This window comes from Micropterus dolomieu, linkage group LG05 (genome assembly GCF_021292245.1).
Source record: "Micropterus dolomieu isolate WLL.071019.BEF.003 ecotype Adirondacks linkage group LG05, ASM2129224v1, whole genome shotgun sequence".
Lineage (NCBI taxonomy): Eukaryota > Metazoa > Chordata > Actinopteri > Centrarchiformes > Centrarchidae > Micropterus > Micropterus dolomieu.
In genome coordinates this window covers 9,944,954-9,956,364 of record NC_060154.1, presented here as the reverse complement: position 1 = coordinate 9,956,364, position 11,411 = coordinate 9,944,954, and the positions used below count along the sequence as shown (strand labels likewise).

At 39.0% G+C, this 11,411-nt stretch overlaps 1 protein-coding gene across 2 annotated transcripts in view; it reads left to right on the top strand.

Moving 5' to 3' along the window:
* Positions 1 to 11,411, top strand: part of nek7 (NIMA-related kinase 7) — a 70,882-nt gene that overhangs the window by 16,946 nt on the left and 42,525 nt on the right. The gene's annotated exons all lie outside the window — the stretch shown is intronic.

The window sequence follows — 11,411 nt, the reverse complement described above, 5'->3', positions numbered from 1 at the left end:
TTGAGAGCTGATTTTGCACTCTTCTCCCTGGGACCGCTTAATTCCAGGACGTTCCCCATCACCCCCCTCCCCCTCATCCCCCTCCCCCTCATCCCCCTCCATCCCAGTTTGCCTTGATCCACCTTTTTATAGTTGGCTCCCTCTCTTTGTTTTTCCTCTTCTCCTGTTTTAAATGAATAATGCAGAAGGGAGGAAATGGGGATTAAAGAGGAGCTAAAGCCAGTGCCAACTTCTGTGGTGCACAGCTCCACACCGTCTCACAGGACCATGAACACATCAGGGCTAACAAGCTTCTATTTTTTCCTGGCATTTTCTTAGCTCTGCATCTGTGCCACTCTGTCCTAGTCCATCCCTGCCGTGCCATACTCACTTTTGCCTTCTCCCACTCATTTTGCCCCAGTTGACTGAAGATATCCTCTTTCATATAAAGATTGGAAAATGTGTTGTGAAAAACCAACTTGTATATAATTTTTTATGCTTTTGGAGGCTGGTGGGAAAAATTTTAAAGATGTACAATTCTGTGGCATTAAAGGTCAATAAGCAAGTTACATAAAATAAATATTACAGTAATATTTGCACACAGTTTTCCACTTTTATTGGCCACCTTCATGTTTATTGCAAACTGTGAGGTTAATAAAAAACTGGTAGTGGTGACGTAGGGAAAATCTGTGTATTGGTACAAATCTGTACCAAAAAATCGAAGATTTAATGACTGAATGAATGAAGTACTACTCAACCTGTGAATACGGTTGTATAATGTAGGCTAATATCTTTTGTGGTTCTGGAGGGAGCGCTCCAAATTTGGGCTAAAAATTACCCTGATGATGTCATCAGATGAGTCCCCCAACTTTACAAAAGTAAAATGCTAGATCGCTGGAGTGCCCCTTTAATTACAGCTGGATATTTGATTGGTTATCAGGGGAAAGGCAGCTTAAAGTAAGAGGTTTGCTCAGTACAATGTGTAAAATTAATAAACAAGATGTGTGCTGGAAGTGTGAGAACAAAGACTGTTTACAGAAAGTGGGTGAATAGTGAATGTTAATCTCCTTTTCTTTCCTCGTCTTGTTCTGCCTCACTCTGTTTCTCTCTTCCCTCCTCTATCATATAATTACCTACGTGTGATTGGGCCTGCTGTGTGAATGTCAGGCTGGAGTCTCACATTAGATGGAACACAGTCAGAAAACAGTGTTTGTTTACACTGAGTGGTTGGTGGTCTGGATGGGGAAGTTTTTTTTTTCACGTTCTTCATCAGAAAAACAACAACCAGTTTGTCAGTGGAATAAATGGTGTTCTTGCTAGCTCACTTACAGTAGATCTTGATAATTTTTATCTGCACAGAAACCATATATACGCCCCTAACTGTAATGGGAATGGTGAGAGAGGCTTTTTTTTTTGCCTTACGGTATAATATAATAGTTTAACAGTCGATGGGCATGTTATTATTCGGTTAACGCATTAATTACGCCGACAATTATTTTATCGCACGTTAGCAGTTTTTTAAAAATTATTATTATTTTGAAATTCCGTTGCTCACTAGCTCTGAATACACATAGGACTACAGTCAAACCATGGGTCACAGGAGGGGTGGGATGTTGATCACCCTGTAAATTACCCACCCAAACAAGCAGCGGAGGGAGGCTTGGGCAGACTACACTGGATGCAGTGTGAGGGACAAAGACAGCACTCCACAAGGCACTCTATTGAAAGTAACCGTGGCAATGGGTTCTGTGTGCTACACAGCTGTAGCCTATTTAACTTAAGTTAAAATTATAGGCTACATAATTTTACCTGATATGCCGCGACATCTAGTTTTGCGGGGATGCTCTGCCATGCGAATTCACTCCTGTTGATGTCCTATTTAGTAAACAGTAAGATTCTAGAAACTCACCAACAGCGAGGATCAGTCTCTCTTCCAATGATTGGTGCTGCGCGTCATGTACAAAAAGTTCAAGACAATTCAACTTCGGCTGTGGGCGGGCGTGTGCGTGAGGCGAGCACAACTGCGACGGTTTCACGGGAACCACCCGCTTGTTGGTACACTTTGCTCGACAAGGTGTACCTTTAATATTTGATTTGATTACATTAATGTTTAATTTGAGATTCACAAGAAATAGTTTATTGCTACTGTGTAAAGGGAATACTGCTGGTAAAAAGCACCATATTTGTTTAAAGTGTTTACAAACCACATTTTATTGCACTTTTTAGTATATACCAGTACATTTAAATTAAAAGTGCGCAATACACTACTTTAGATTTCATTATTCAATTTTGCATGTAACAATGCGATTTAATCGCAAGAAAATCATGTGATTAATCACGATTAAAAGTTTTAATTTATTTGCACGTTGCTGTTTATTTTGTAGTCACTAAAAAATGTCTAGCGTCAGTAGATTGAACTTCAACTTGGCCATATGATAATATGCTTGCTTCTGTGTGCTGGTAGCCAGCAGTATGTAAAATAATACTTTAATATTATACCTACCATAAGGGGTGGAATTGCGGTCTCTACTTGAGCTCACTCTTTGATCACATTTTTCAAGCTATTGAAACTTGGTTGCAATATCACAGACATCTGGGGCAAGTAGTGCACTGCTGTGTGTATGTGTGTTTTTGTGCCTTTTCGAGTGTGTGCGATAGTGGGAAATGTTGAATCACGTAATAAGCAATGATTTCTCTCTGTGTTTCTCTCTCTCCATATTATTCTGTTATTTACTTATCTCCGCCGGCAACGTTAGTTAGTGTATTAGACCCCATTTACACCTGCTGTTAAAATGTGATACAGATCACATTTTAACACCAGATGTAATTGGTGAAGCTCAAATTATAACTCGAACCTTTTTGTCGCACAGTGATACGGATCTGTGCAAAGGAATTCGATGTCATAGCCGTTGTATACGCTCATTTTACCACTAGTATGAACCAATCAGATTGCTTGATTTGAGCTACCTGTTTTATAATTTTACGTACACACTACGAGCATATTGTGTGTCCACATATTTAGCCTATGTTGATTCTCTCTACCACACTCTAAACATGGGTCTATCCTGTTGTATATTTACAGCTGTCAGACCAAAGCTGAACTGAACTAGCCTGACATGCATCTATGAATAGTTAGCGGATTTAGCTTTTAGCTGCTGCTGCCCCACTGCTGCCAAAATCCTAGCCAGCCCGCCACCGTCGCTCGTCCCCATGACAGAAAGGCAGGCAGACTGTTACCTTGAGTTTCCACTGCTGTTTGTGCCTACCAAATGTTTTGGAAGTCAAAAGATCCTTCCTGTGATGAGAGCAGGAACTGTTTTTGGTTCAGAGACAATAAGAGAAACAATGGAAACAGTGAAGCAGGGTTTATGGAGAGAGAGACTTAATAGATTTAAGGTTCAAATGATGAAAGTTTGAATCTGTCTGTGTTTTGGGTTTGTCACGAGGACAAGGCTAATCTTTTGATTGGTTGAACGTTACTTGAACTGTGTGTGAATGGGAGCTCAGAGAGTGTGACCTTGCCTCGTTCGATTGAGTTAGCTTTTTTAATTGTGCTGTTTCCTGGTGTGTGTTAATCTAACATGGCAGTCTTAATTGATCTCGTTAATGTGGGATGTGGGAGGCGGGAGGCGAAAGAACGTCAGGGAGCTCAGATGCCCCCTGGTTATTTTGACACATAGACAGAAACACAAGAGGGTTAGGGAGAGGAGTAAGGGTGCCAGCCTCAATCTAACAAAGCACAAGGATGAAGTGCAAAGAATCACTACGAAAGGCAGGAAGGCCGCCTGGGTGGATGACTTGTAAAGTCCCCTGTGACACCGAAATCAAAATGCCACGACAACCAGCTAGTCAGCCATCCAGTCAGCCTCTGGCTAATAGGCCCTATTTTCACCTGGTATTAAAATCCCCATGCATGTCCTGGTTTTTCACAAATTGTCTTAATAGGGCTTAAAGGCAAATTAAAATACAGGCACAAATTTTAAAGGCTGAAGTACATATTTGATTAAGATCACAGGCACAGTGGCGGTTCTAGACCAATTTTGGTCTGGAGCCAGTTGTTTTGTCAGAGGGGCACATTCAATCTGGGACAAAAGAGACAAAGGCAAAATTCAAGCTTTCAAAATGTCTTGTTTAGTAGGCTATATAAAAGGGCTGCAACGTCTAGTTGACGTAAACAATGACATTGATTATAAAAATTCGTTGATGTGAAATTTCATTGTCGACGCGTCGTTACAAAGAAGCCGTTTAAGGGAGAAATAGAAATCTTCTTATTAAGAACATTTTCTGGTTGTTCATTTCTAACTGCAATGCACTACATGGAATGCAAGGGGCAGTATCGCTTCCACCGTCTGCCATGACTGCTTGACTGTAAGACTACTCATGAAGAAGAAGCATTCATGTGAGAAGCGGAAAGGAACGAAGAAATAAGAATTTATTTCATTTTTTTTTTACAGGTTTTGTACGCTATTTCATCACTTACTATACTTTTGAGAGGTTTTGAGGCCAGAAATCAACTGTGTAGAACTGGAATATTGGCACTTTTATGAAAGTTGCAAATCCATTACGTTTCAGGGTTGAGAAGCTCCACAATCGCTGGTGGTGCCAGCCAGCCAACAGAGCAGCAGCGACAGCAGAGGCCACAACTGTAAGATAGTTTCAATGTTCGTACCGCAGTTATTCTGTCGTTACAATCTGAGTTATGGTTTAACATTTTAAAGTAAATCAAGAAACATCTGGCTTATGATGTAGCCTAAAGAACATTCTCCACTTATAAGCACGTTGGAAAAATGAACTACAGAAGTATTATAAAAGGGGACTGTTACTTTATTATTCTAAATAGACATTACATTGTTAGTGTACAATTGTGGTTATAGTATTTGCTTTTCATATGTGCTTTTATTTTATATAGTTCCAAAGCAAAAGTCTTTGTTAACGAGTTAAAAGTTAAAACCTACTTGGCAATAAATCAAATTATGAGCTCATTGTTTTGGGTGATAAAGCCTGGCTTTTATCTTGGAGCAGCCACTCCATAGTTCTGTGCATTCTGGGTTTTGAGGTCTTATGGATAATGCTGGTTAAGAGAACACTTTTGTAGTTATGTTGTTATGGAACACAATACGTGCAATAGTAAATCAATGAATATAGGAGTATCCTTCGCTGTTTTGTCTTCTTCCCTGGTTTCCCCCTGGTGTTGATACTAGTGTTTATTCTGAATAGTAAACCTTGTTTACTTAATGGTAATGTTAGCTAGTTAGGCTGTGTGTTCATAGATCAGTAATTCACTTGAAAGATATTTAATTAGTTAAATGTTTTAATTAGGGTTAGGGTTAAGGAGTGACAAAAATAATCGTGACTAGTCAACTAATCAAATAAATAACAGATTAGACAATGAAAATAATCATTACTTGCAGCCCTACTATATATTGTAATGTTTTATTATATTTTTCAGTAACTTACAGTTATTTGTTTCAGTAACAGGATCTTTTCAGTAACTTAGTTATAGTTTTATTAAATTACATTATACAAAAATACCCATTCCTGTTAACTTAGCTGAAGTTACGGTACATTTTTGATGCAACACTTCTTTGTAGGGCTGTCACCGACTAAGGATTTACATAGTCGAATCAGAATCGTCAAGTCCTACCTATAGTCGAATCATGTGTGTTTTTATGCACGGCGATTGCAAGGGCGCTTGGGGGGGATAACACACGGTGGCTCTGCTTTAATCTTGAGAAGTTGCAGAGCTGCAGTCTCTTTTCACTTTACACTGGAAATTTCCAGCTAAAGTGATGCTTTTTGAAGATCTCTCTCTCTCTCTCTCTCTCTCTCTCTCTCTCTCTCTCTCTCTCTCTCTCACCTGCCATTCACCGGTCTTGTGTGTGAGTTTTGGGTGTATTCCATGCTGCCGACAACTGCATGCACGTCGCGGCTCCTCATGGGTCTATTTCAAGTAGCTAGCTATTTAAAAATGATATGATATTCTTTGTGTGGTTCATCAACGGTGATAAATTATCCGAAAGTCCCGCGAGGTGCAGATAACTCAACAACACCAGCGAAGCTGGGGCTCCATCTCTTCAGCAAGTGTTCCTCTGCTGCCACCACACACATACACGCTACGCCTGCACATGCGCACTGACAACTCAGGGTTAGGGTTACAAATTTGGATATATTAATGCACTTTAAAAACATTTATTGGAAGTTTTATTATTTTTACATGTTTATTTACAGCATTAAACGTTGAAATGTGTATTGTAATAGGCTGTATATTAACTTATTGGGAGAAAACTGGTTGTTCTATGTAAAATCAGATGTTGAGCATCCCCATATCACCTAAATGGCGTGATAAATGGGTCAGTCCTACTTCTTTGTAAGGCTTAATGAACAGTATAAGCTCTATTGTACTAGACATTCTCTGGATCCCAGTTTGTATTTTGTATCCCACTATAACTTTTGCCAGGAAACAACAAATGTCTCCATATTCACCTGTTATTAGTCATGATGTGAAGTATACACAAAATTAAATTCTTGATAGTAGTCATCTGTGCATTGGCAGACTACATGTCCACCCTGGTTGGACCAGTAGGCTATTGTTACCGCTTTTTGTGTATAAAAAGTGCTGTTTAAATGTAATGCATTATTAAATTGTTTTAAGGAGGGGGCCTCAATTTCCAGCAATATCCAAAGGCCATCCATGCAATGGAAACATGGCTTACAAGGACAAAATATTATCTACAATGCTGCATTCAGTTTATTGTACATTTTGAGTCAAGTAGATGTAACGTTGAGGCGAGCAATGTGTTAAACTGATTACAGTGATGTGATTTTACAGTTTCGATGGTATAAATATTTGTAGGAGCAGCTTACTTGAAAAAAGAAACAGCCTGTCTAGATCTAGCTTCCAAACAGTAACTTGGATGACTACGTGGTCAGTTATAACATCGCCAGACTATCGCAAAATAAATGTTTGATTTACGAGGGAAACGATATGCTTGTTTTGTTTAGACTTTCTCAATTCAATGCAATGAACAGTACAAAGTTCAATAACACGTAATGTTAACGTTAGCCTGTAAAAGCGTTCTTATAATCTGTATGCTAGCTTGGTCTGCAAAAACCTCGTTGATAAAACAACACTAATACGATAGATGAAACAATCCACATGTTATATTTTTCATTTACTTTCGTGAAGTTGAAAGTCCGCCTTCTATGTTGAATGCACGCACGCTCCAGCGTCAGGGGGAACATGAGGGATAACTACCCTGGCACCGGACAGTGGCGGTGTAACGTCCTAAAGGATCCGACTAGTTGAGACACATTTGTTGCGCCTTTCGCATCAGTGCCATATCATCGCAAGGAAGATATATTACTATGATTATTGTAGACATTTCGTTGAGAGTGGGGCCATAGGGGGGTACAAGGTCTGTGTTACAGGGGCGCTGGCCCCTGTTGGCCCCCCCCCCCCCCCAAAACCGCCACAGCACTGGCACTATGTCAACAGTCTTTAACAATTTATACAATCATTACAATTTAATAGCATAATTACAAACTTCCACAATAAGCAAGATTTTGCTTTGTTACAGGGTTTACATTTTTATTACATTTTAAAGCTGTTTAAGGTTATTATGGGAGCAACAAGTAAACTTGTCCTATGATTACGAGGAATGGGATTTATTTTAGTCTTACCACTTGTGTTTCTTTGTCTGTGTAAACTGTCACCTGCACATGTAATGGGTACATTTCTCTATATAGGCTATTGTAAAAGCATTTTTTGATTTCTGATTATTATAATTATTTTATTTTTGCTCATTAATGTCCCATCTTAGTATGGGACACTGTAGGTAGCCTAAAATATCCTTTTATTGGTGTTTTCAAGGAAACAGTCAAAACTTAATCTATGAGTATGGTGCCATTTGAACTTTTAAGTAAGCATAAATGTAGTTAGACATTTACACAAGGCATGGTTGGCTTTCCAAAATAATTTTTCTTTTTTGGGTTTATTAAGTTAAAAATAAGAAGCAGAAGATTCACGATTGGACATTTAACATGTTTTTCTAGTTTGCCTTTTTGCCTCCAGTGGTTGGTGCTTTTAAATCCTTATTATTTATGAACTTTTATTAAAAATATTTGAATTGATTTAAACTTGTTTGAAACAAGCTTTTAATGTAAATTTCAGAAAACAATATTCCCAATATACAGTCTGTACAGTCCCAGGAGAAATAGTGTTATGCAAACACTTATTTTCATGATCTTCAAAGCTCACACGAAGGCCAGCGAACCCCTGGAAAGAAAAGATGAACTAATCTAAAATAAACCACACAGTATTAGCAAAATATGTGCCTGCTCACACGCACACATACGGATAGAAAAGCCACCCAACACATACACAAACATGCATAAACATGACAACATAATACAGAGGTAAAATATAGAGGTGCAAGAAACTCCTGCACCGGGTCTTTTTCCTGCACACCAGCAATTGCACGTCTTTTCTGACCTGTCCATATCAGGACCTCTGGGCGATTCCTATGGCCCTAAATAAACTGCATTACCCAGGAAGCACAATGTGACGCTCACCTGTTCCCATTCTCGTCATCCTGCTAATCTCTGTCAGCAGAGACAGAGGAGAGAGAAGATCGGATACCTTGTAATTGCACATACTTTTCATAAAGTCATAAGCTGACCAATCACATTAGAAATAATGAACTCGTTCTGTATGAATGGTTATGATTGACAGTAGTTATCAGCAAATTAAGGATTAACCACCATGTAGACAATTTTTGGAGGTGAGCTAATAAGTATATAAATTGTATTGAACACTAACATTTGCCCTAATCAAACCTTAGCCACAGTAGTGTAATATGATCAGAAAATGTTTTTGTTTGTTAAAGTAGACAGTTGAATTATTTTATCTCAACTAATAAGATGTTGAAATTTTACAAATATTCTAAAAACTATCTGTAGGCAGATAGATAAACCAAATAAAGTGTAACCTATATATTAACTGATTACTTTTTATTTAATGGTATAACATTATACTAACATACTTTCCGGAGTAATTCTTTCACCAAGTCTATTAACTATGAAAAACTACACCAACAATGGAGGAATCTTACTCTAGCTGTTGTTGTAAAAAAGAATCCACGATCCTCGGTATCATTCTCCTCTCCATTGTACCGGGGGATTTTTAATTGGTAGGCGAGGTTTGAGGAGACAGAGACCGTTAGTAATACACAAATGACATACTGGCAGATCTGCAGACTGACGGCCTTCACTAGTGGTAAAAACATGCAAATGTCCCACTGAAGTAATTGTATTAGGTCCTTTTCCCTTTGTGTGAAACTTTAATGTGTGTATGTCCATTTTGAGTAAATAAGACATTGCAGAGAGACAGATAGCGGCAGAATCTAAATCCCTAAACTAGAACTGAATTGGCAGAACCGTGTTCAGTAGTAGCCTTGGTCATTTCTTTTCTTTTACCCCCCCCCTCACCCTGTCGATAGCATCTGCTCATTAATGCTTTCCAGCATTAGCTATTTCCATTTTCGCCACAAGCACCCGAAATGGGTGCAGATGCATGTGTGGGCCTGCATGTATACACACACACACAGCAAATATGTGTGCACATTTTTTAGCTTAATGTTGAATACATGCCTCTCATACCGTGGTGTGAAGGTGTTTCCCCCTTCCGGATTTATTTTTTTTGCAAGTTTGTCACACTGAAATATTACAGATCAAACAAATTGAATATTAGACAAAGATAACAAGTAAACACAAAATGCAGTTTTTAAATGAAGGTTTTTATTATTAAGGGGTTGTAGGGGTTGTTGTAGTTCAGCCACACTGGAGGGTTTGAGCCGCAATTGCTTTTTTAAGGTCATGCTGCAACATCTCGATCGGATTCAGGTCAGGACTTACAGGACTAGGCCACTCCAAAGTCTTCATTTTGTTTTTCCTAAGCCATTCAGAGGTGGACTTGCTGGTGTGTTTTGGATCATTGTCCTGCTGCAGAACCCAAATGTGCTTCAGCTTGAGATCACAAACTGATGGCTGGACATTCTCCTTCAGGATTTTTGGTAGACAGCAGAATTCATGATTCCATTTATCACAGCAAGTCTTCCAGGTCCTGAAGCAGCAAAAAAGCCCCAGACAATCACACCACCACCATATCTTACTGTTGGTATGATGTTCCTTTTATGAAATGCTGTACTACTTTTACACCAGATGTAATGGGACACATACCTTCCAAAAGGTCCAACTTTTGTCTAGTCAGTCGACAGAGTATTTCTCATCAAGATGTTTTCTGGCAAAACTGGCAAGTCTTCATGCTCTTTTTGCTCAGCAGTGGTTTTCATCTTGGAACTCTGCCATGCAGGTCATTTTTGCCCAGTCTCTTTCTTATGATGGAGTCATGAACACTGACCTTAACTGAGGCAATTGAAGCCTGCAGTTCTTTGGATGTTGTTGTGGTTTTTTTGTGACCTCTTGGATGAGTCGTGGCTGCGCTCTTGGGGTAATTTTGGTCGGCCGGCCACTCCTGGGAAGTTCACCACTGTTCCTTGTTTTTGCCATTTGTGGATAATGGCTCTCATTGTGATTCGCTGGAGTCCCAAAGCTTTAGAAATGGCTTTATAATCTTTTCCAGACTGATAAATCTCAATTACTCTGTTTCTCATTTGTTCCTGAATGTCTTTGGGTCGCAGCATGATGTCTAGCTGTTGAGAATCCTTTGGCCTACTTCACTTTGTCAGGCAGGTCCCATTTAAGTGATTTCTTGATTGAGAACAGGTGTGGCAGTAATCAGGCCTGGGTGTGGCTAGAGAAATTGAACTCAGCTTTCAAAATATGTGATAAACCGCAGCTGATTTATATTTTAACGGGGGGCGTCACTTTTTCACACAGGGACATGTAGGTTTGAATTTTTTCCCACTTAATAATAAAAACCTTCACTTAAAAAGTGCATTTTGTGCTTACTTGTGTTACCTATGTTTCAATCTGTTGGGTGATCTGAAACATTTCAATGTGACAAACATGCCAAAAAGTAAGAAATCAGGAAGGGGGCAAACACTTTTTCACATCACTGTATGTATTTACTTGTGGATGACACACTTTTGCTGTTACAGTATGCATGCGGTGTATCCTGTGTGAATTATGATAATTTGGTGTTAGACTGTGTAGCCATATTACAGAATGCCATGCAAGCAATCCTAGAGCGTCTGTCAGAGTTCTTCCCACATATATGAGTTGAGTGGAGACTCTGGAATCATAAGCTTAATTGCATGTGTGAATATAATTTTTGCATAATACTTTTATTTAAAGGATTTGTGTGTTAACTTTTTTTATTCAGGTAACATTTCATACTATTGCTATGTCTGTTTTAAGTACAGTGATGAGCCAAGCAACTGGTGGTGGAGTATTTTATGCAATTAGCTTGCTTC